This window comes from Manis javanica, chromosome 11 (genome assembly GCF_040802235.1).
Source record: "Manis javanica isolate MJ-LG chromosome 11, MJ_LKY, whole genome shotgun sequence".
In the NCBI taxonomy this organism is placed as follows: Eukaryota; Metazoa; Chordata; class Mammalia; order Pholidota; family Manidae; genus Manis; species Manis javanica.
In genome coordinates this window covers 12,107,209-12,133,990 of record NC_133166.1, presented here as the reverse complement: position 1 = coordinate 12,133,990, position 26,782 = coordinate 12,107,209, and the positions used below count along the sequence as shown (strand labels likewise).

Here is a 26,782-nt window from a genome sequence, read left to right as displayed (position 1 = left end):
CTAAACAGTTTCTGAGAGAATAGACTCTAGGACCTTCACTCAATTGGTATGTAAATTGGGAATTATTCTCCCAGCCTCCTTCCTTAAGATTATGCCAATCTTCTGTTTCAGTCTCCCTGGAATATCACACAAGTCAGGACAAAGGAAAGCTTTGTTGTTGATATCTTGAAATGTTTGACTTTTATGCCAACAGTACTCATATTTTTCCACAGATAAACCCTAGACCTTATGAAGTCTGATCTATATGAGCAACCATACAAGTATAGAGCTCTGAGTGGACATCCTGTGCATTCTGCGAGCTCTTCCACATGACTTAAGTCCTAGTCTTACCCAGTACAGAGGTGCTAATGGACTAGAAGAAGTAACACATGACATAGCTTTCTTATTTTCTAGTAGCTTTGAAACATACTGTTGCTTGTTGGCATTTTTCACTTCTCAAAGGCAGCAAACTATAAAAATATGTCCACAGCATCAAGAACCAAATATAGAAAACCATTAGAGATGGAGAATTTTATTCATTCATTCAATAAATATTAATTGCACTCTTACTAGACTCCAACACGGTGTCTGATATTCAGCTGCAGCAGTGTGTAACATAGATAGTGGCTCTGCCCTAATGTTGATATCAGACTAATGCGGGGGGCTTGAATAAATAATTAAAGTTATGATCATTTAATTATAACTTTGCTAAAGATGATAAAGAAGAAATTTAAAAGCTATGAGAATATGGAAGAGAGGCTTTGGGGACACATTCCCTGAGGAACTGCATTTCAACCAAAAAAACTGGTGTATATGAAAGTAAAACCTGCTCTACTGGTGACCATCTTGGCAAATAAAATCAGATAGTGTTAAATTAATTTACAATGTGAAATGCATATAGTTCCACATGACAAAAAAAAAAAAAAGAAAGCAAGCATTCCAGGATACAAATAGCTAAAATTCATAGCCCCAAACGTATGTTTCTTTATTATTTAAAACTGAGGCTAGCCAGAACAAAGTCATAGTCTTGTATTTTAAGTAAAGACTTGTACTACGAAAAAGAAAGAAGAAAGTCAAAAAGCAGGCAAGAAAGAAGAGTGGAAGGAAGGAAAGAAGGGAGGGAGGAAGGAAAAGGTGGACAAGAATGTTAACAGGGTGCACAACTGACACACGTCTAAGGAATTCTGGACCAGACATCTAAGCTGAGATGAGACTTGTAAAGTAACAAAGACATGCTGAAGATTTAGGTCTCCTAATCACTTCAAATGCTGAGTTTATGAGTCATTTCTAATTCCTTACAGTACTAATATGACCTTTGACTCAGAGTCCTGAAAAGCTCGAGAGGAAGGAGAAAGGGCTTTGAATCCCAGCTCTGCCATCCACCAGCTGTGGCACCTCACACACGTCATTTAACCTCTCTCAGTCTCAGTCATCTCATCTGTGGCCTGAGTGTGATGCTCACCTCTCAGGATTGTTGTGAGGATTAAATGAGCTAATGGTTATAATGCACTGAGCACCGTGCCTACCTGATACACTGCAAGGGCTCTAGTTTTAGAGTTCTTTGGTAGTGGTGATGGTGGTGAAGATGCCTAAGAAGCCTACTGCCATGACAGGGCTGGAGTAAGACATTTAATAACCTGGAAAACATTACCAGTACTGCCAATATAATTAAAAATAATTTTTTACTTTTTATTAATGTTACTCATTTATGCTGCAATTAAAATAGCTTCTTCTAGATTTTTCCGACTGCAAAATATTGGAGGTGTTTACCAAAGTTTTCTGAATTTTTAGTGTCCATGCTATGCTAGTCCTTTAAGTACATCCTTAATTTGTTTATCTGAGAATTCATTATTGCACAACATAATGACTGGGGATGTTAAAAAATAAAATCAAAGGTGATTTCTCTGATTAAATGTTATAGCAATTGGAGGATAGCTATAACTGCCTCTTGATGAACTATTTGACTCCTGTAGCTCCATCTCTCCTTGTTTCTCTTTCTTCTGCAAGTCCAGTGTCATTGGTGCTCTATTCAATTCAGTTTCTCACAACCATTTTCAACCTTCACCCAACCCCATGCCTGCTTGTCATGCCATAGAGAGCACCTACCTAGGGAGTGACCAGCAAGTCATAAAGTTTGCTCCCTTGTTTCCACACACAGTTTGGCCTCACATATTCCACTTGCCAAGACCACTGAGCCCCATGATAGTCACATGGATCAACTTCCTCTCCTGGCTTCTGAGTTTTGACCCATTTTCTTGGTTCTCATCAGCCCCCTCCCTGTGGTGGTTCATCATCCCCAGGGCTAAGCCCTGAGTCAGCAACCACATTAAATGACTGGCATGGCTCACCAGGGGCTAAGTCTGGGATGACAGCCAGTCTTCCCACCCTGCAGCAAAACTAGGGCTATGCAGCTCTTCTGGGTTGGAGAGAGATGCAGACCCTGGATGACTGTAGTGGGGGAGGAGAAGACAAGCTTGATGAATTTTCTAAGTGGGGCTGTAACTGACCAATCACAAATTCAATATTCTTACCCTTATCCTCATACCTCTTAATTTCCAAACTCAACCCAAGGGAAAACAAGCATATTTCTGCAACCCCACTCCCTGTATACACACATACACACACACACACACACACACACACACACACACACACACACATGCATGTTTCATCAAACTTTTTGTGATCTTGATTTTAAAAAATTTATGAGATTTTATTATAATTAACATAATTTAATCTGATAGTCTTTATCAGGATGATTTTCTTTCACTTTTGTTCTATTACTATGTGCACATTTTATAGAACATGGAATCATGTGTTAAATTCTATAACCTTTAGTTTCCTTACACATAAAATTGGGCTTTATAGTAGTATCTACTCCACAGAGATGTTGTGAAATGATACATGTAAGTTACTTAGCCTGTTCTTGACATAGTTAATAAATGGGAAACCTAGAATCCAAACTCACATCGTCTGATCTCAGAGCAGAGTCCATGGTTAGCTCACTATAATCAGCATTTAATAAAAATTGGCTATCATTACTACTATTATTTCAATTATCACATTCATTGTAGAAAAATAAAATTCAGAAGAACAAAGAGAAAATTTACCCACAGTCCTTTTCTTAGAGGTAACTATTTTTAATATTTTGCTACTGTCCTCCCAGACTTGTTCTATATATTTTTTCTCCAAAAGAAGTGTATCATAGCATGCTTACTGTTTTAAAGCTGCTTTTATATTTAATATATAGTTAATTTTTTTCCCTATAAATAAATATCATTCTCAGTAGATTTTATAGACTAAAAGAATAACTAGGTTTAAGTGACTGGGTAATTTGGTACCTCTGACTAGGTCTCCCACTTCTGATAATGGTTTTAAAAGCCATATTCCTTGTATTCTATTAGCCTTGCTAATAGCCTTTTAGGCTTACAGGAAAATCCCCATGTTCACTGATTCACAGACTTACTTAACAGAAGCCACAGCAGACATAAGGCCTCCAAAACAGAATCACACAAATATTGAGGGGAAAAAAAACAGCACTTCATAAAATATCGTTATAGCACACACCATAGGTTTCACTAAGACCCGGCAATTTAGCCAGCATCTGGCGTAAACCCATGTAGGAGTTCCTCATGAATAGAAGACAAATAGATCAAGCAGGAAGGGAAATAAAGTTTATAAGGAGACTTAGCAGTATGAAAATATGAAGTCAAGAGGACAGCTGACTGGCTGCGTGGGTCTACTGAAGCACCATGACACCAAGCAGGCATGTGGTTCCAAAGTGTAAATAAGAAAGATGTCCATTCATTCATTCATGAATCATTTTTTTAAAAAACACAGTTTGAACCAGTTATCAAATTTGTACAGGTCAAAGCTCACCTCTCCTGGCAACATAATCTTATATCCCTACCTTGGTGCGATGGTCTATGAAGGTTTGCCTATCTGATAGGCCCTTTCTCATCATTACCAGTCCAAGCCTTATTTTCTTCCTGAACTTCAATATGAGAAAGCAACCAGATTATCCTCTTCTCTGAAGATTTTTACACAGAATTTGTTCAAACTATTTGGTTTAATATTTTGCAACTCACTTTTTCTGGGATACCAAAAAAAGAGGTGTTCTAAGGGGATTTTCCAGATAGTTTAAAAATGTTCCTTAGTGACTCTCTTTGTAGTCTTGAAAATATTCCTTAACCATGAGCTTCAGTTTCCTTATACATATAAATGGTTAATAATACAAATTTTGAAGTATTCATGTGAGAATTATTAAGACTATATACATAATTATACAATCTACTATATAATAGTAAAATAAATAAGACCATATATAGCAGCTATCACAATCATTAATATGTAATAGTAGTTACCATCTTATAGTTATTAATGTGGATTTGCTAACTAGGATCATTCATTACAAAAACCTATTCTTGTAATAGTTTACATTACAGTGCTGTCCACATAGACTACAGCATTTGTTTCCCTTTATGTTAAATATTGAAAAGTTACTATGACATTTTGAGCACATGTATCCATATATTATAGAGGGTTTAGCATTTCTTTTCCCCTCTGTGTCACAGCACTGTTTCAGTTGTCACTTAATCCCCCAGCTTTCTCCCCCTACTTCAATCAATCTGAGGGGAGGGAGAGTTATTGGCTAATAAACTAGATGGTAAAACATATTACAACTGTGTTAAAAACAAGAGGAATAGCACAAAGGAACCTACATCTATTAAACATTAATATTCTAGCTACTAGAAGAACCATTATTTCATTAAATCCTCAACAGACTTTCTGAAGTGGACCTTGTCCATTGTTTCCATTTTATAGGCCAAGCCAAGACCTAGAAAAATTAATTACTTGCCATTTTTTAATCCTCTTTAGTGGACACAGTGGACATACAATAAATGCACATTTATATTTGTTCCTCTATTTGTCTCTTCATTTTTGAGGAAATCCTGGGGCAAAGAATTTTGAAAGATGATCACGCCTGCTTTCAGCTGACTGCCTATGTCATATGCCACCATCTCTCCCACCTCCATTTAATGCAATGATACACATTTCATCCAGTTTAACAATGAGTCTGGACTCCAGTGTGATGTCTATACTCCTCTCTATCAAGATCATCCCTTAGGAAGCAGAGCAGAACTCTGGACCCTGAAGTTCCAGTATATCCCCAAAGAAGAAGCCCTTATTAAAACAATCTTCCACAGAGAAGAGTCTAAGGCATTATTGATACATGGGCTTCTTAGGGCTGAAGACTGCAAGGTCAATTTTATCAACAGGGAAGTACTTCTGCTTTTACTCTCCAGAGAATGAAGTATAGAAAAATAACCATGGTGAATTTAATTTCTTCAATGTCGTTTAATCTCCTGGCCACACATTCATCCAAGAGCCACACTGGTAACTTAGAGATCAGGTTTGTATTTGCATGGGGACTAGTATATTTACTGAGCTGCTTGGACCCAATTATAAAGCCTCCCAGGAAGCACAGCCAGAAATATGGGCACAGGGAAAATGTAAAGAAAATAATGAGATTCTTCTCAGGAGAGTCTCATTTATTTGCTGATAGGTAATGACAAAAGAAGGCAGAATCGAAGACCGCAGGCACGCTAGTAGTGCTTCCTAGCCAATAATCTAAAATTGTTTTTAACACTAAATCCTATCAGTTGCCTGAATCTCCCAGAGTTCCACTGTCCACACTGCCTCAGGAGAGAAACAGTCTTCTACTGGACAGATATACAAAGCCTGTATCTGCATACACTGTATATTTATATTAAATTTAAAGATTTCCTGGGAAAATAAGTGGATGGCTAAATAAATATTAGTAGTTTTGCAATAGCTCAGCAATAATTCTTGGGGTTGTTAATTATGGCTACTCAGACAGGGATGTAAGACATTGGAGAGAGAAAAAGTGAAATAAATATTTACCTAGAACACACAATGAATTAGGTCATGAGCCAGGAAATGTGCAATATATCTCCAGAAAATCAGGTATTATGATGCATTTTCCAGATTCATTTTACTGACAAGGACACAGACTTATGGAAATTAAGTAATAACATTAGGATGCTCACCTTGAAAACAGTAGAACAGGGTACTTCCTGACTCTGGTGTCTACTCCTCCTCCTATTTCCTCCAGGGGAAAATAAAAAATCACTGATGCCTAACTTTTGGGTAACTGGCATATATTACAAGGTAAGTGTAAGACCAAAAGATGCAGAAGGAAAATCAAAGGCATGAGGCTGGTATTAAAGAAACCATTCTTGGAATGAGGTGGAAAGCATCACGGCTGATCGAAGGAGATGGGAGATGGAGAATGGTTGTGAATGTGAGCAGTGGTATCCACATGATTGACGGAGGGTGGCTGCGGGAACAGTGTCTCCTATGCAGATGAATTGGATAAGAGAAGACTTCATCTTCAATCTGCAAACATTTTTCAACAGGTTAGGGGGGCTAAGGGAAATCCAGCAACTGCTAAGCCAGGTCTCCAATTTCAAGGAGAATACAGCTGGTAAGGGGGGTACATAGTGGAGCTCAGGCTTGGGGGTCCCCACTCCATTGCACAGTAGCTGTGAGATCATTACCTAACTTCTCCGAGTTTCAGTCTCCTCATTATGAAGGGATATTATAATACCATTCTGGGAGAGTTGTTAGGTCTTGGGATTTAAAGCCTAGTTGCATCACAAGCGCCTAATATGTGATGATGATGATGGTGGCAGTGGTGGTTGTGATTTTTGGAATACAAATGGCTATTACTCTAATAAAAGAGGAAAATGGTGAGAGGAGAGGGGTAATAAACTGAGATAAATTAAGGAAGCTTATTTTTGTTGGCATTCAATTCCTGTAAGTCAAGTGGGTATCAACCCTGGCTGCTTATGAGAATCAGTAAGAAAAATTGTTTAAAAAAATGTATGTGTACATATATATAAAATAGATACATGATTCTCTAACCACTTCCCCAGAGACTGTGATTCAATTAATCTGGGGAGGCACCCAGGCATCTGTAAAATTTAAAAGTCCTCAGTAAATCCAATACGTAAAAAGGATACAGAATCACTGCTCAGTGGGACAACTCTCATGGTGACTCTGCACCAAGGCTTCTCAGCCCTGGGTGGACCCACTCACTAGAAGTACAGGATGAAGTGAAAAGCGCAATATGAATAGAGAGGAATGAACTGTTGGAGAAAGGAAGGCTTTGCAGGGATGGTAACTCATCTGGAGACTTGAAGGATTGACAGGAGTTCACCAGGAAAAGAAGAACTGATGCAAAATGTCAAGGATGAAAACTGCTTACCACATTTAATTCTTGCCCCAAGCCAATCCATGAGGAAGATTTCAAGCTTATTTTTGCTTATTACAAAGATTTTGACATGCCCAACTTGAGGCGATGCAGTGGCTATCCTCTGTGAGATGTTTTCATCAAAATCAGGTCCCTAGTTTCGCCTGTTATTCACTAGTCGAACATATGATTGTTAAATATCTATTATATGTCAGGAAGTGTTACTGGGGCTGCCAAGAAAAGTGAAGCATACCCTGTCTTCCTGGAGCCTGGAAACCAGTGGAAATAGATGTTTAAAGAGCATTCAGTGTTGCTGTAGGGCAGGGCGTGGAGAGTGTCAACAGGTTGAGGGCAGGGAATGCTTGTCTATCTACCTTCATTGTACCTCAAAACAAAGGGGATAGGAATTATCTGATTCTAGGATGATAGCATAGGTGGAACACTTTGAAGAGCATAAAAACATATAAAAATAGAAGGTGATATCAAAATACCAATACCATTCTTCATTGATGGTATTGTCATTGAATGCTCAGGATGCTGTCATTGAACTAGAGCAAATCATTCTAAAATTCATATGGAACCACAAAAGACCCCAAATAGCCAAAGTAATCCTGAGAAGGAAGAATAAAGCTGGGGGGATTATGCTCCCCAACTTCAAGCTCTACTACAAAGCTACAGTAATCAAGACAATTTGGAACTGGCACAAGAACAGAATCATAGACCAATGGAACAGAATAGAGAGCCCTGATATAAACCCAACCATATATGGTCAATTAATATATGATAAGGGAACCATGGACATACAGTGGGGAAATGAGAGCCTCTTCAACAACTGGTGTTGGCAAAACTGGACAGCTACATGCAAGAGAATGAAACTGGATTATTGTTTAACCCCATACACAAAAGTAAACTTGAAGTGGATCAAAGACTTGAATGTAAGTCATGAAACCATAAAACTCTTAGAAGACAATGTAGGCAAAAATCTACTGAATATAAACATGAGCAGAGAAAGACAAGTATCAAATGATTCCCCTCATTTGTGGAGTATAACAACGAAGCAAAACTGGAGGAATAAAACAGCAACAGACTCACAGACTCCAAGAAGGGACTGGACTAGCGGTTACCAAAGGGGAGGGGTGTGAGGGAGAGGGAGGCAGAAGGGGATTGAGGGGTATTATGATTGGCACACATGGTGTGGGGGGGATCATGGGGATGACAGTGTAGCACAGAGAAGGCAAATAGTGACTCTGGCATCTTACTACACTGACGGGCAGTGACTGCAATGGGGTATGGGGGGGACACCAAAACAGGGGTGAATGTAGTAACCACATTGTTTTTCATGTGAAACCTTCATAAGAGTGTATATCAATAATACCTTAGTAAAAAATTTTTAAAAATAATAAATCTAAATCAATTAAACAAAAATAGAAGGTGAGGGGTATTATTGCTGATGCTCTTCTTATTCACCTAATTGAATTTAATTAAAATAGCCAACAATTTAGATTTTTTCCTAAATATAGACAAAATATTTATCAGTGTAAAACTGTCCTTAAATATCATTCTATCTACAAGTATTTGCACCAACTATTTACATCATGTGAAATCAATATAATGATTGTGCTTAATGTCATCTAGTTATGTCCTTTTAGAGAAGAAAATAAACATAAATGCCACCTGCCATAAAATGTGCCTCCACTCATGGAGAGTGAGAATAGAATTCAAACATTCTTACTTTAGTTCCAAAGAGTACAGATTATCACAGTTTGTTCCATTACAACCAGAAAGAAATGAAGAAAAAAAGAACAATGACATCGTAAGAAACAAATACGGACATAGAGTCTATTTTGAAGCCTTTTTGGAAAGGGAGGCAGTAGATCTAAGGGGCAGAGCCAAGGGCTGCTGGGGCCAGGCAGTCTGAGTCTGCAGCTTGCCTCCACTGCTTATTAGCCATTTGTCGCTGGGTTATGACTTAAATTGTCTGTACTCATGTATGCTCCTCCCTAAAACTGGGGTGATAATAGTACCTACCTTGAGAGCTTCCGGAAGGATCCAATGAGTTCACATAGGCAAAACTTTTAGAGGACTGCCCAGTATGTACAAAGTGCTCATGACATATTATCTATCATTATCACTCTTAACTATCATAATTACTTATTAAACCTATACCATTTCTAACAGAAAGTGAAACTTGCTCAGAATTCCTGTTTCTTGTTGGAGATGCCTGATGTTTAGTGACTCAGACACTGATAAAACTGTCTTTTCTGCCAATTAAAGGGAATAGGTTCATCCATTTCAAACTCTTATCTACTGGAAAAACTATTTCTTTTAATTTAATTAAATAACGTATCTGTTCAAAGTCCTCCCCAACCCGTCCCAATAACTCCGTTCTGCCTGAGGTTGTCTGTCTGAAGAATAGAGGAACTCAGGTTATCAAGAATCCAGAGCTAAAAATGACAAGATGGCTGAAAGGCAGTATCATATTTTGCTGTATTTGTCATTCACACTTATTATTAGTCTAGTTTCTTAGGATGAGGATGCTGTCTTTTGTTTGGAAATACCGGTATATGTTATACAAGTCAAAAATAGAAAAAGAAGATTCAAGTCTCATGTTACTTTTTAACCCTTTACAAAGCAATCCTACTGCTCTGTATGTATTTGGGAACCTTAACCAGCTCATGCTGGCTGAAGTGTCCAATTGCATTATAAAGTGCCTTGAAGGATGTGCTGCAAATACAGTCTCATGCAATTAAGGAAAAGGAAAAGAAAATAAATGTCCACCAGATAGTTTGTTTTTCCGTAGATTATCTTTCCAAATGTGGATTGGTAGGAACAATTTTTATGCTGACTTCAGAAATCTACTACAGTAAATTGTATGGAAAACATGAACTTGGAAATCTTGAAAACCAGCATACTTGGGGAATGTGAAAGTAGCATTTTGGAATAAAGGAATAGTTCTATATATGAGTGGATAGGAAGTCTCAACAAAGCATACTTAAGCTTGATTGTTATAAAAATTGTAATACTTAAGCTTTTTAGGCCATTGACCTTATTTCTTACCTTAACTTATTAATCATTTTCTGCCCTCTCAGATTATGGAACATCCTGTAGAATTTCAATAAAAACCTCTTTTTGGAAAAGTTGTTTGATCATGATCGTGTAATGTCCTACAAGAAAGAGTAAACTCTTATCTTCTAGAGTAAGAATCACATGCTGAAAGTGAAGATTGTGTCACAATCTGTAATTCTGTTGTTTTTCTTCCTTTACGTTCATTGACCTTATCTGGTTTTTTGTAATAAGAGACTCACCCACAGAGCTGGGAGAGCTGGGTGACCTGTGCAACTTCATGGTATTGAGCAAGAATTGGCAATCTGCAACTTGTAGGCCAAATCCTGCTCGCCTCCTGTTTTGTAAATAACTGCATAGCCACACTATTATTTATTGCCAACGACTGCCTTTATGTCACCACAACAGAGTTGAGTCATTGTATATCAGAGACAATCTGGCTTAAAAAGTAAAGAAAAAAAAAATTACTATCTAAAACTTGATAGAAAAAGTTCATTGACTTTTGGTTAGGGGAAAAAGCAGTAGGTTAAGAAAGAAGAAAGAAAATAATATTTCTGAAGGTATCTCAACTATTTATCATAGTCATTGGACATCTATAGTATTCTCTTTTTGTAAATAAAAATGTGCATGTTTCTCTATATTATTTCTCAGCTTGGGCTATTGTTTCTGAAACTGATCACTAAGGTGACTGCCAACACGTCTCCTATCTAGGTTCTAGTTCATTCACATCCTATTTTGCAGAAGCTTATTTATTTACAATTCTGCCCTTCCTCCTAATCTGTAAGTATTGTGTCTTAATCCACTTGGTATCTCTTCTCTTACATACTGCTTATGCATAGTAGGTATTCGTGAATGTGTGTTGAAGTTAGCTGAAAAAGTGGTAGGCAGAAGTCTTGAGAAATTAATTTACTCAAGGTCACAGAGCCAGCATGTGATGATGCTGGGATTTGAACTCAGGTCTGAAAACACATCGAGTGTTCTTTCCATTTATTTCACTGTATCCCATCAGCAGACTAGAGTTTTCATTGTGCTCTGCTATTGATAATATATTTTAGTATCTTTACCTATAAAACAAGAATGCTGCACTATGAGATATCTTTCAAGACCACCTCTCTAACATTCCATGTGCTCTAGGGTAGTCATTTCATTAAATCATTGCAGACATCATTAAAAAGAAACAATTATGGTATGTGGCTATTTCATGATTTATGTCAGGGTTGGAAATGGCACTTAAGGTCATCTAATAACAATATCTTCTCAAAGAAGGGGCAATGATAGATGGCTGGAGGTTCTATCTAGCTACGCACAGGCAGAGGCTAGTTGGTCATTGGTTAGAGTGCTGCTGAAGAAATACAAGAGGAAGGAGGACTGGATGGACTCTTAGATGTGCCCCAGCCTTGAAAATATTATGAAATTTAACTCCTTACTGATATTTCTATCATGGCCACAAAGTAAGCCATCCATTTTGAACTGTCAAGTAGACAAACCATTGCTGAACAATTCTACTTGTAATTTATATTGAGCCAATAGCTAGCTCCCCTCTGGTTACTTCTGTCACTCTATTTGGTTTACCCTCTTAGATCCATCCAATCAGTGGGCAGTACTATGCAGAAAGAATTTTAGACTGACAAAGCCAATATCCATTCTCCATCTTCTCCCTTGCCTATCCCCACTATAGATTCTGGAAAAAGCCAAATATTTGTATTTCTAGTCTTCCTTTCTGGAAAGGGTGGTCATGTGATTCTGGCCAATGCCTAAAAGCAGAAGTCTGTGGGTGCAGTGGAAAGAAAATCTACAAAGGCTTCTGTGGCCATGATAATCAGGACAGACATGACTGGTGCCTTTGTGCCCCACCCGTTTCCATCCTGTGTGGATCCAGTGGAGTGATGACCAAAGATACAGAGGACATCTCGTGGCAAGGAGAGGAAGGCGAAGTTTGCAGAGATGTCAGCCCAGATATCACGGCAGTTCACCTCCCTGACCAGCCTGATACATAAGAAAAACAACCTCTTTTTTCTTGTCACTATTAGGTACATTGCTGCTTGTGGTCTAGATCATTCCTCTCTGATACAGATCAGATAGGGTTTATAAGACTTTGGAGCCAGAAACACCTGGGGTTGAATCCACGTGTGATATTGTGTAAACTTGGGTAATTAAATCCCTCTAAGATGTATTTTAAAAATAGAAATAACACTAATACTCAAGTTTAGTTATGCAGCGCAAACCAGGCAACACAGGTGAAAACATTATGTAGAGTATGTGGCACACAGTATATGCTCAACGAGTATCATACGTTGTTGTCACTGTTACTAGGAGTTGTAATATCTGTGTCATGTGCCAAGCACTGTACATAATGAGAAATAGTGGATTCAATATACATTTTATTTTTTAGTATTCTTTAAAAAAACTTATTACATGGGAATAATTATATCTATTTCATGGATAAGAACCTTGACACTCAGTGGCTAAGCAATTTCCCTTAGATCAGAGAGCTAGGAAATGACCGAATTGGAATTTTTTCCTGTATCTCACTCTAAATTCTATATATTTTGTTCCATGTTTGTGCTTTCCCTTCATCCAATATATTCCATAGGATGTTTACAGATATTCTGGAGAGGGTGAGATTTAGGGAACTCTGTGATAAAGTTAACTCATATTTGTTTAATGCAGAATTTCTCAGAACCTTCAATATCTAATGTGTAGTGAACCTCCAAGAGAGAGTCCTAATAATGAGCATTTCCCATTTTTATGGTTCACATGGTGCTTTGAGTTGAATTGTGCCCCCCAAAAGGTATAGAAGTCCTAACCCCCAATACTTCTGAATGTGGCCTTCTTTGGAAATAGTGTCTTTGTAAAACTAGTCAAGTTAAGATGAGGCATTATGGTGGCCCCAATCCAATAAGACTGGTATTCTAACAAAAAGGAGAAGTTTGGACACAGAAACAGATACACAAAGAGGGATAACGCCATGTGAAGAAAAAGGCAGAAATTGAAGTGATATACCTATAAGCCAAGGAATGGCAAAGTTTGCCAGCAAACCACCAGAAACCAGAAAAGAAATATGGAATAAATTCTCACACAGCCCTCAGAAAGAACCCTGTGGACACCTTATAGGACTTCTGGCCTTCAGAACTGTGAGCCAATTAATTACTGCTGCTTAAGCTACCATTTGCTATGGTGGTCCTAGCAAACACTGCACAGGGGAAAACTCTTCATGGAAAAATCTCCTTGATGATATCACCTCCCACTTTTCTTCTCCAGGTTGACCAACCCAAGTTCCCTTCACCATTCCCTAGGTAGTATGGGCTAAATGTATGAGCTCACTATAAGTCTCAAGTTACAAATATATAAACAGGATCGTCAAGTTATTAGTAAAGCCAGGATCAGGATATTGGAGACAGAATACTGAGGGAACAGGAAAGTTTCCAAGGGCGTAGTTTACAAAGCAGGATGTGTTATGGGTTCTTTTCTTTTTTATTTGAACTTTAATGACCAGATAAAGTTATAATCTGTAAGGTCCAGGGGTACTGCTGTAATAATAATATAAAAATAATATATTTTTGTGGAGGGATTTGAAAGAGGACCTTTTCTTTAACAACTTATTTCCATCCTTTGGTAAATTCTCTGAATATTCAGATTTTATTAGAAAAAGAAAACTTCACTGCTGAAAAGTTGTCACAAGAAAGATAAAAATCTCTGATCTCTACATTGTGACAGATGCTCCCTGAGATGTGAAGCTCCTGTGCAGTGAACAACCTGCACAGCCATGCATGGCAGCTCTAACATGGCCCACACTACAGTGACCATACATAGGGGCATCCTTCTCAGGTAGTTGACCTTGTTTTATCTTCGTGAATTATGAACAGCCTTAAGTAACAAAAGACAGCATTATCTAACTGCTGTGGAAGAAGGCATTCATGTTGTACACTGAATGGGATTTGAACTCAGGTCTGAAAACACATCGAGTGTTCTGCCTCAAGCAATTTGCCAGTACAGTCACCTTCGGCAGAAATCCTCCCACATTTAATTGACTGGGAGCCAGTGAAAAACTGTATACAATGTCTTTTCATTTATTTTATCAGATATGATTTTTCCCAGTTTACCTCAATGGTTATACCAGGTATTTGCTTTATTAAAGTAACTGTAAATGCTATGGAAGCTTTATGTAAAACATGTACATATATACAGAGGGGGGAGGGGTGGAGAGGAGCAAGCAAAATAGATTCAGTCTTTGAAAAAAAAAAGCCAACTAAAATTATCAGAGCCATACTCTCCAACAGCTTTTTAACCTAAAGAGGTTCATGGGTGTGTCCAAGGGGCTTCATAAACCTTTTGAAATTAAATGCAAAATGGTTGTGTTCATTTGAATTTTTCTAGGGTTGGGCTTTATAGCCTTCATCAGACATGCAGAGAGGCATGTATCACAAAATGGGTTAAAAATCCCTGCTTTTAGTGTAGAAACTTGAGCCTCACCATATCTGGGACAGTATACCCAAAAGGGTTTCTTTAGAATGTGCCCCTGACCACAGATGCCCCTTCTGCCGAGCTCCATGCAGACACGGAGTGGTCTTCCATTCAGGTCCTTCTCAATATTGGGTCCCTAAACCCTCCTAAGACACCTACTGAACAGGATTACACATGTAGAACACTTACACAGGGTCTAGCATATAGTAATCACTCAATAAATGTTCTCTAGTATTAATTATCCCTAGATTGGCTGATTCCTGATGAATACAGCTCGGCTTTTAACCAATCATCAAAATATCCATCTTACAGATACAATCTTTCAATTACTTATCAAAATCTTATTAAACAAAAATGGCATTTATGGACTATTTGCTGAATAATTTGCTCTTCATCTGGTTTTCTAGATACTCTAAAGTCTACTTTTGAAGTAATTTAGGTCTTCAGTGAGCAATACATCTTGACCAAATCAATGTTTCCCTATTCCCATCCCACTCCCTTTACAGTACAAGGAATTGCTTTTAGAGAGTTATGCTTTGGCATCAGCCCATCTGTTAAAGGATTTTTTTAAATAAACTAGAGGTTTCATGACTGTATTCATCACAAAGATATTTTGGTGGGCACTGTACACTCCATTATGCGGAGATTTTTTGTCAGGACCAACAGGAAATAACTCCCTGCTTTCAATTCCAGGAAAAAATTATGTTTCTCCAGGAAAAGAAGAAAGTGTGTTTCAAATATTAGGGTACTGTAAAAAATAACCATTAGCATCGTACCTCATTTTCACTGGCTGCTAGAAAATCTAGAATCAAGTTTTGTATTTACTTTGAGTAAGTATAGAGCATCTCCATGATAGACATTCTACATATACTGCTACTGATGACATGATCTATTTTAAAATCATATTATATCACATTTCTGATGATTTCTCCTAATTTTACTCCTAAAATATTTTACCTCACTGTCTTAAATTCAGATTTATAAAACAATTTCAAATCTTTCTCAAGAAGGGTAATTAATATATACAGAGTATATGTAAATAAATAGTGCACGGAGCTCATCTATTGTGGCCAGATAATTAACTTCCCTCAATTTGACTTCTTTTAAAATTAAAAATATTAACAGTACATACTTCATGGGACTACAACATATGTAATAACATTTGATTTATTGATATATTTTAATTCAGAGTCTGGAACAGTGTGGTGCTCCATCACTATGTGTGCCTTTACTGTCCTTCTAAAAAAACCAGCAATTTTGATAAATTAGTAGTCAGCAGAAATATTAATTTGCCAGTAATCCTAGGAAAGTGGTGATTCCTGGCATGAGGGAAAGACTTACAAGGACTTTGCATCAGCAGATTTAGGTTGAAACACTGATTAAAACAGATTGTAATGGTGGGGGGGGAGTAGAATGGACACATTGTGCTCCATATGTAAGTTCATACAGTAATTAAAATACAGCCATAGTTCTCAATAATGACAGCCTTTGGGCAAGAGGATTTGGAGGCTGAAATACTAAGATTGTTGAATTCAGATGAGGTTTTATCAAATTGCTTGAGGCAGACAGTGTACATCTTGGTGCCTAAGCCACACAACATCTTCTTATAAACTTCACCTTTAGAAAGGTATATTGATTCACAGAATCTTTTTAAGCAAATGAAGCAATGTAGCCTGAGAAAGGATGGAGGTGGGTATCCCACCAAAGGAAGACCTTTCATTTTTTCTGTAGTATGAAGTATATATGTGTTTTTCCTCCACTAGTTAAAAAAGCACCAAACTGGAAGTCCTAAAATCTTGATTTCAATTACAGTCCTATCATCTTCTAGATCAAGAACTTTCCTCACTGATAAATGCAGTTAATTATATATACACCTTACAGGGCAGCTGTGAAGATAAATGAAGTAATGTATATCACACACTTGGCAAAATGCATGGCATACAGTACTCAAATGACTCTATGGGTAAAAATGGGAAACTAGAAAAAAAACACATAGTGAAACCATGTGAAATGATGAAATTGTTCTCATCATTTGGTAACATATCAATGTGGCTAGACTGAACTGCATGCATTTTCTAGAACTCCACACCCAGTATATTTCCAGTTAGAGTGAGCCACAGGAGAGATTCCTGTCGGAGATTTCAGGTGCAAATGAAACAGCTGCCATTTTGTGACACACCAATCTGCTGGCTCACCTCCTTGGCACAGGCAGTGGCGAGACCAAGGCATTAAAATATTTTAATGCCTTAAAATAACTTTGTGGTAAGAGTATTTCAGATATTCCCTGACATGCTGGGAAGGGGTAATACCTCCTGGCAACTGTTCATTAAAACAGATTATATGGGACTTAGGGAAAGAGGAAGGCAAAAGATTTTTTTAAATGACTGGCAGATAGTAGTTTCTCAAGTAACAATTTTCATTTTTGTCTCAAAGGTTCAAATCTCAGGGATGATTAAAAAAGAAACAGAAGAGTCTTACTCCATTGCATCCCATCCTCGTCCTCATAATGTGCATTGCTGCTCCTTTCACTTTCAAATATTTAAGTTCTAGATATTTTTCATGGGGATTTTAATGTGCTCAAATTCCTGTCGCATCCTAAAAAGTTCTCCACTTACCGCCATGTTTCCCTCTTCCTACTTTCACCCCAATAGTTGTCTCTACTGTGTTGCCACCTCCCCCTTGCTTCTCAACACTCCAAATTGGTTTCTACCTCTTGCCTTAAATTCTACCGACAGAACTTGGTCTTCCTGCAGCATTGCTTCTTTTTGTGAACAGCACTGCTGTTCTCCTGATGCAGGAACCAGAAACCTGAGTCTTGTTGCCAGTCCGCCTCATCCTCATACAAGCACCAGTCTCCAAGTTCTGTGGTGTCTCTGTCCAGAATATCCTTTGAATTCATTCACATGTCCCTTTCTCTAATGACATCACTTACTTCAGGTCATTACTGTGGCTTTTAACTTTCTCTCCTCCCATTCAATCCTACCACTCTCACTGCTGTCGTCGGGATGTTCTGATAAAGGAAGGAGAGAAGGACACAAGGCAGAGAGGAAAAGAAAAAAGATATAAAGTGAGAGACAGAAAAGGACAGAGGGAATGAGAGAGGAAGAAAGAGATCTGTGTTTCTGTTTCTTCACCTCGACAATGGCTTCTAGTCAAAATCAAAGGCCAGTCCTTCTTCTCGAGACTGTGTGGCACTTAACTTTTCTCAGATGAGTCTCCATACAGCATCCATAGTGTTATGGACCACACTCTGCTGAATACCTTTCAAATGGCGATCATTGCTCTTCGAATAAAATCTCACATCCTTAATGTGGCCCTCAAGGTTGTGTACATATATTTTTTCATTTTCCTCCTCTCTTCTTGTCTCTCTGCTCTCCTGCCACTCCAGCCATACACCCTCCCATTTCAGAATGCTTGCAAAGGCCGACTTCTCTGTTTTTAACAGCTTTCTTCCATGACTTTGTCATTTGGTTTCTCTAACCAATTCCCATAAATCCTCTAGCTCTCAGATTTAATTTCTGCCAAGTCTCCCCAAACTTCCCTGATAGGCCAGCCATCCCTGATGCAAGATCCCAGCACCCATCAAATTTCTCCTTTGCAGCATTTTTCACAACTGCAACCAGTGAAAGCCTCCAGAAGAACTTCCAGGAGGTCAGAGGCTGCAGCCAGCTATTCCCTACTGTGCTCTTAGTACCCAGTGCAATGTAGGGTCGTGATTAGTACTGAACTAATGAAAGTTCTGATTCATTCATTATTCCAATTCCTCAAAAGTTGTAAATATGAATATTTTCCTCTTTACTATTGAAATTAAACAGCCTAACATCAAATAATATATAATATATAAAAATGTATCAAAGTGGAAGCTTTTAGTAGCCAAATTTTTACATTAAAGTCAAGTAACCAATACATTAACAGGCATTTTATAAGTTTTAGTTAAGTCATTATAAATGTATATTATATTAGACTGCATAGTTATAATCTTTAAAGCAACGAAATTGCATTAGTACATTTAAATTCAAATAAATCATGCTTGAATACTGGTTTCCTTTTTTCCTCCTGTGTTTACATCTCTTTCCCTAATTTTGAGAAGGAAATAGACCCTTTTTTCTCAACACATTTTCTTTATGGCAGAATAACTTGTAAACTGTGGAAAACTGCTCTCACTGACTCTTAGAAGTGTTATCTTTAGAAGAATAGGAGCAGAGAATTAAGCTCCAGACCTTAGAACCATCAATCCTCAGATTTACCAGCATCATATCATCTCACCCACCCTTGTAATCAGAGTCAGCCCTAAGGGTCAACAGCATCTACCATCAGTGGGAAGGCTTCTAGCCCCTCTGAAAAGCTGTACTTCCACCAAGTTCACTGAAGTTGGTGATTATACATTTAGGTTTACTACATCAATTTTATTTAAATGAGGCTTTACTTCCTTTTCATCCTTGTAGCAAACCTTTTTGGGGCATCTATTTTACAGCAAGTATGAATTCTGCCCTGTGCAAGGTAAGTTTCGTGGGAATGAGTGATAAATACATATGCTCTGCTTCAGTTCACAATCTATAGGGTCCCCAGGAAAACAGGGTGACATAAGATAATACAAAGACCAGAAGGATTTTCTGACAACAAAGAAGCTTGACTTGTGAAGTCTTCTTGGATGTGGTGACAGCTGAGAGCTAGGATCTGAAGGAGCAGTAAGTGAGCCCCAGGTGCTGCAGTGAGGCACAGAAGTTGTTTAAAATACAAAAGGCATATATTGTGATGGTAGCTCCAGAGGCACAGCCATGTTACTGAAGCGTGGGAGGAACTGGATAAAGAAACAGAAAAAGCATCACAAAGGTCCTTTTCCTTGAGGCCACTAAAGTTTTGAAGTGAATGTGATACTTTACGTAAATCATGCTGTAGGATGGTTTGGAAGAGTTAGGACGCCCTCCCTGAAGGGGAAGAAATGATCTTCACCCTATATTCCCAGTATCTTGCAAAGTAGCCCAAACCTAAGTCCATGTTAGATAGACTCCTACTGCATACTGGTTTCTGAAATTGAAATAGGCATTGAAATAGGAGAGTGAGACTGCCTAAGATGGATAGATTTCAGACTCAGTAATTTTTCTATGGACAGTGAACTCCCATATCACCTATCAGTTTCTATAGCAGGGAAATGCAATTACCATAAATATACATAAACTCTAGCTTTTTCTAGGCAGTGCAGAGGGTCATGGCTACTTATTCACAAACATTCGCTGGACACCCACTGCCTGGGAGGCAGTGTTCTAGACCCTGCAGGTATAGTGCCTGTCATAGAGCTTATATACCAGCAGGAAAACAGAAAACAAACAAGGGAAAAGGAAAAAAAAACGATTTAGCATACTCACTCCCAAGCTGAGAGACAGCAGAGCATAGCTGTCAAGAGCATGACATTTAGAATCAAGGCTGCCTGGCCTTTAGTTTTATATGACTGTTTGGCTTTGGCTGGGTGACTTTGGAAGTTATGTAACTGCTCTGCCTTATTCCCTTGTCTGTAAAATGAGGTTAATAGTAATTATCTATCTCTTTGGGTGACAGACTATTAAAGGAATCAACAGCTATAAAGAACTTAGAAGCGAGCCTGGCAAATATTAAATATTATTAGTAGCAAATATTATCAAAGTGGTTTTCCTGTAACAGTTAGCATTATCAATAACTGCTTTGAGGGCACCTCAAAGGAGGGTAAAGGAGAAGAGAACCAGCCAATTCCAGGGAAGGAAATGAGGGTGGAAGGAGATAGCTTAGCTAAAGGGATCAGAATATGTATTTTTGAAGAAATGATGTATCGGCAAGAGACTTAAAAGAAATGAGACAGTGAGTGATGTAAACATTTGGAGGGAGGAGCATTCTAGAGAAACACAGAGCAGGCAACGGCCATTGGGTGTAAAGCCGCTTGGCTTGATGGGATGAAGGGATAGTTAGAAAACTGCTGCAACTACAAATGGACCGGCTAGCAAGGCAGAGAATGAGGTGAGCTAGAACTGAGCAAAGGCTAATTCCTTTGGGGCCTTGTGAGCCACTGGAAAGATTTTAGATTTTTCTTGAGATTGAAAGAATGCCACCAAGGGGCTATGAGCAGAAAAGCAGCATAATCTAGAAAGCAGCATCCCTTCTTAGAAAGAGCATGGACTGTACACAGAAAACAGACTGCAGAGGAGTAAGAATAGTAGCGGGCAATTCATATACAGTTAAGCTACACATTGAGTGTGTGAGATAAACATTAATGTCCCTACCTTACAGGAAACAGCATGAGGCTACTGTACAATTTATCAAAAGGCACACAGGTGTTTGCCTCTAAGTGCATGTGCTTCTGCTTTGCAGGAAAGCCTTCCTGGGCCTCCTTGGCAGGGCCAGATGCCCATGATATGTTCTCCCTGCAGCATGTTCCTCTCCTTTTTATCGCCCACCGAATTTAATTTCCGACTAGTTGGGTGCTTGCTTGTTTCATGTCTAAGAGCAGTGGCTCTGCCTAACTGTGTGTCCTGAGAGTCTATCTAGCACATATCGCAGGGTACTCAGAAATTATTTGTTAAGTGAATAAATTGTACCGCTAACATGAAGGGGCCGGAATGAGAAGTTATGTGAATAAATGAGGCAATAACAGGAATAAATGGGAAATTAAATTGAACATAGTGACACCAAAGACCTCAGTATCTTTTTTTTCAAATCTTGACATTGGTTTTCAAATGACTCTTCATAAGAGGGAGAAAAATATTTCTCTATCTGGAAAAATGAAAACTCTGATTGAGAATCATTTTTAAAAAAATCACAGCATTAAATAAAACATAGCAGGTCTTTTCTCAAATTTCTTAATATACAGGAGGATTATTTTAATGATTTTTTAAAGTCAGCCATGACATAATACTAAGACCATGGTATTCTACAGTCTTGGAAAAAGATAAAAAATGAAATAATAAGAATTCTAAATATTACTATTATAATATTAGCAATTATATTTGTATAGTGCTTTCCAATTTACAAAGACCTGCTGCATTGATTATCTCATTGCTTATTCAGCAGGTGTTCAATATTTCATCCATCATTTAAACACACACACACACACACACACACACACACACACACACACACACACACTTCTTTCTGGATCATTTCTGCAGCCATCTCCTTTGCAGTGGCCTTCATAAAAGCTGACTGTGGAATTTTGTTAAGTTCAGGCCCCATTAAGACTTGGCATTGTTTGAAGCACTATCCGATAATGCCCAGCTCAGTGAGGGCGCCTGTTCTTATACCTTCTGTCTTCATCAAACAGCAAGTCGTAGTCTTTCTTTTCGGTTGGGGGTTGGGGAGAGCTGATAATGAGCTTCTCTTTTCATAGGTATGTGAAACCCATTTCTATGCCTTCATTTTCCTTTCTTGGTGCCAGATACTAAGTAGATGAAAATGATCCCCTGTTCTCAACTCTAACACCTCTGAAATTAAGCCCCGAGGAAGCTGGTGGTAACTACTTTCTAGGCTGTTTGAAAAAGTAACTCTACCAACCCTCCAGGAACAAAGACTTGGCGATTATCACACTACAGCACATTGATTACTGGTGAAGAGAGTAGGCACAGTGTCAGCAAATGTGCCACTGGAGCTCTGACAAATACAACACACTCAGCTTCACAACTGGATGATTTATGATTACTACTACTAAAACAAACAAACAAAAAATCAGCACTTCCTGGCCACCTACTTTATACCAAGCAATAGGCTTTCCTCTTGCTATATAGTGACTCATTTAATCCTAAGAATAACCCATAAGATACGTAGTATAACCCCTTAGATTCCATTTCTATGTACATAAAGAAACTGAATTAGATCAGATTAATCAGGCAGCTTATTCAAAGCCACATAACTAGAAATAGCACAGCTAGGATTTGAACCCAGGTCATTTCTCTTTCATTGTTTTTCCTGTTTTATCAGTTCCATGAGGGAGAGATACAGTGTATGGGGTTAGGTGGGAGACATGGGTATATGAGCACATGTGGTAACAAGTAGAAGGTTTAGAATTTAAATCCAGCTATATCTGACTCCAGATTTTAAGGTCCTTCCACTTCCTATAAAACGATCTCTTTTCCAATGAATCAATATGCTTTCCTAGAATGAATAAGCCTTTAAACATATTATTTATTGGAGAACTAAAAATGTTTTCCAGTTGATTTGAGATATATATATATATATATGTGTGTATATGTTCTGAAACAATGGTAAAACTGAGAAGTGAATGAATATGCATTGTTCTAACTCATTAACCCCCTGACTGTGCAACAATAATTAGTAAATCTCAATGATGGAGACAGAAGAATTAGGCCTTAATGCCTTTAATGTTAACTCTTTAATTCTACTACAGAATCAGTGAGGAATTTTTGTTGACTTTCATTTCATTAAGGGTGCTCTGGATATCTAGAAGAGTTCATTCATTTCCAGACTTATTAGTAAAGGTTATGCTACCTAAGATTATTGCCTAGGACATCTGGAATTTATTTTGTAATAATAATATTTGTATTACTAATAAGAGAGAAATCCCAGTGACTTCTGAAGAGTAATTGGAACTAAGATAAAATAAATGTTCATCTTTTATTAAATCCCCAGGCACCCTTACAAATAATTCATCTTAAAATGATGTTAAAAGTAATGCTTATTACACTTTGGCCTCCTACTCTAATTTCTCCAGCCTTTTCTGTAAGGCTGAATGAGGAATAAAATGACATTCTTTCTGCTTAGAACTGTTAGAGTGTCCTATGTCTCCCTATACCAATCAAGATACAAAGCCTCTCTGCTTCCTTCACCACTTAACAGTTGATTTTAAACCTGAGCTTTTTGGTTCATCAAAATTTTGCTAATTCATATCTAGTAAATTTCTTGCTATATTTGATGAGTTCATTTTTAAGACTAAGGAAAAATTAGGGGTTTCTAAAATCATATTAAAAGAGAGTACAACATAATACATTCTAGTTTCTAACTGTGTTATTTTTTTCTCTTCACCCAAAAACCATTTCTGGGATGCAATCCTGGTACCAGTGAACAGGTGAGTTTTTCAACATCTCCCTGTGAAGGGTGATAACTTATTAAGGAAAGGTGAAAAGATGAGGAAGAAAATGCTTTATAAACCAAATTATCTCAGTATTTCAAGGAGGGTCAATTCTTAAGAATAAGGTAAGATTATTCTGATAGAAGACTTGAGACGTAGAGGGTTGCAGTAATCAATGAAATTAATGGAAAACAAAGTTGGATGAATACAAATAAACGAGAAAATCAGTGTCAAGGGTCAAATTCATACCTAAATTTTTAAGCCTCAACTCAAATGTCATATATTCCTTGTAAATTCTTACCCCACTTCTCTAGGTAATTAGTAGTCTGTCTCTAGAAATCTAAATAAATATTGTGCAATTATCCATTAGATATCACAATTCATTTACAATAATTGTAACTTCCACTTCTATCCATGAAGAATTAGCCACTAGAGAAATTACTCTCCAATAAATAACTAGAAAACCAGACTATATTTATGAACCAATTATTTTCAGACATTTGGTAATAGATGAGCCTGTGATCTCTGAGAGGAAGGAAATAAATGAGATGAGCTTGACAATTGGCAGTTTCTAGGAGAGATCAAGAAATACGGTACCCCAAACAAAGCTTAGTTACTTTAATACATTGAGAAGACAGAAACTGGAGCTTAGGGTAGCTGAGGCAGGTAGAATTTGCAGGGAGAATAGCAGAAAGAAAGAGAGAGAGTGGGGAGAAGGGGAGAAGGCGAGAGGGCTGTGACAGAGTGTGTGCAAGCACCCCAAAGATCTGGAAAGCAATCCCTCTCCCACCATGCCAAAACTCTGGCTGCATGATAATCTAGTCATGCATGGGTTTGATACTCTATGAGGTTGGGGAAAGAATCACTGGAAGGCAATAGAATAAACAATTCCCAGAGCTCACACAAAACATTTTGCATTTTCTGGGAGTATTTCACATTTTCATAAGACAGAGTAAAGACACCTTGTATTATTTGGATATCAAGTCAAGGACTAAGAAGGATAGTGTCTTAGTTAGAGGGCTAAATTAATCCTAGATTGAGGGTTGTCTTAGAGAAGAAAAAAGATCAAAAGCAAGCCTCAACAGTATTCAAATGATTCCTTGTAATTTAGTATGCCAGAGAAAGTTCAATACTCTAAAAAATTACAGCAACCCCAGCAAACAGCACTGTTAAGTACACAATGTCTAGCATCTAAAACAAAAACAAAAACAAATTGGCAGTCATGCAAAGAAGCAAGAAAATATGACTCATAATCAGGATAAAAAATTTATTGATACAGAGCCAGAAATAATAGAAATGATGGTGGAATTAACGAATAAGAATATTTGAAAAGCTAATACAAAAATGTTTTCCATATGCATCTATTTGACAGACCTGAAGCAGTTACTGTTTGCTGCTGAGGTTTCCACGACAGAGACAAGAAAAAAGTGTCCTCTCGCTTTCTGTCTGTCTGAATTACGGCAGCCCAGAATGAATAAGGGAATACAGGGGGGTAAAATATGGAGAGAATTTTTGCAATTCAGAAATGACCTTGGGAGCAGTGAAAGAACATGTTTTACTCCAAAGGACTTAAAATTTTAGATGACAAGACAAGTGTTAAGAAATGGTTCCCCTACTCCTTGCTGTTTGATTGATTCTACATTTTAAACCTTAAGGGTTAAAACTAATACCAAAGAAATGTTATCCATATAGTTAAGAATGTAGAGAAAAACCTGAACAGGATAAGAAAGATGAGGAAAAAAATACAATATATAAAGATAAAAAATAGACACCTGAAGTCAAAATACACTAGATGGAAGTAACTACAGATTGAAAATGCTGCAGGAGGAGACAACCTTCAGTGACCTTGAAGACATAGTGATGGAAACTATTCAAAACGGAACATGGCGATTTGAAAAGACTGAAAAAAATAAACAAAGCATCCATGATATGTTAGACGATATCAAACATTCTAACATATGCACAAATGGATCTCCAGAAAGTGGGAGAGGGAAGAAAAACAATTTGAAGAAATTATGACCAACTATAAAATCACAGATTTAAGAAGCTCAACAAACCCCAAGCAGAATGAACATAAAGAAAACCAAATTAACTCACCTCATGATAATAATCAATCCAAAAAAGCATCAGGGGAAAGGGAAAAGGAACAAAAACAGAGGGTAAAAATTGAAAGCAAATAGTAACATAGTAGATTTAAGTTCTGGTTAATTATTAATCACATCATATGTAAATAGTCTAAGTTTTACATTTAAAAAGCAGAGATCGATGAATTGGATAAAATAAAATTTATATGACACATCTATAAGAAACTGAAAGTAAATAAAAAGATACACTATAAACTTCCAGTAAACTGTGCATTTTTTAAGATCGTGGGCTAAATATAACAACTTCTATTTTTTATGCCCTGGTCAGTAGTACTACTCAGAATCTACTCAAAAATATTCATTGAAAGAGGGATTATATTTAAAAATTCTTATCCCATAAGATATGCAAGGATAATTCCAGGATAGCCTTGGTGAAATAATCACTTTTTCTAAATTTATAGGTTCATAAAAATAGATTTTATGAAAATTATTTTTTAAAAAATCAAACATCTATTTTAAGAGGCCATTGTATGCTTTGTGAGTATTTGTTTCATGCTAATTTATTTACTTCACCTGGAAACTCCAGAATTTGGATAACATGCTAAATCAGTTATTAGCAAGATTTTTCTGTAAAGGGCCAGATGGGAAATATTTCAGTCTTTGAGAGCCATACTGCGTTTGTAGCAATGACTTAACTCTGCATTGTAGTATTATAGCAAAGTAGCCATAGACAATACCTAAATGAATGAATGGCTGTGTTCAATAAAACCTTATTTACAAAACCAGTAGTAGGTCAGATTTGGTCCATTTACTACAGTTTGCTAAGTCTTATTTTAAGCACAGGATAATTGTTCAAAGTCTCTGTGG

The 26,782-nt window shown here is 37.5% G+C and overlaps 1 protein-coding gene and 1 non-coding gene across 11 annotated transcripts in view; one reads left to right on the top strand and one right to left on the bottom strand.

The window, feature by feature from the left end:
• Positions 1-26,782, bottom strand: part of DLG2 (discs large MAGUK scaffold protein 2) — a 1,871,010-nt gene that overhangs the window by 719,011 nt on the left and 1,125,217 nt on the right. The window lies entirely within an intron of this gene.
• LOC118970994 (small nucleolar RNA SNORA31) lies at positions 25,187-25,321 on the top strand. The gene has a single exon (XR_005059221.2). It is a non-coding gene; the product is annotated as a small nucleolar RNA SNORA31 (small nucleolar RNA).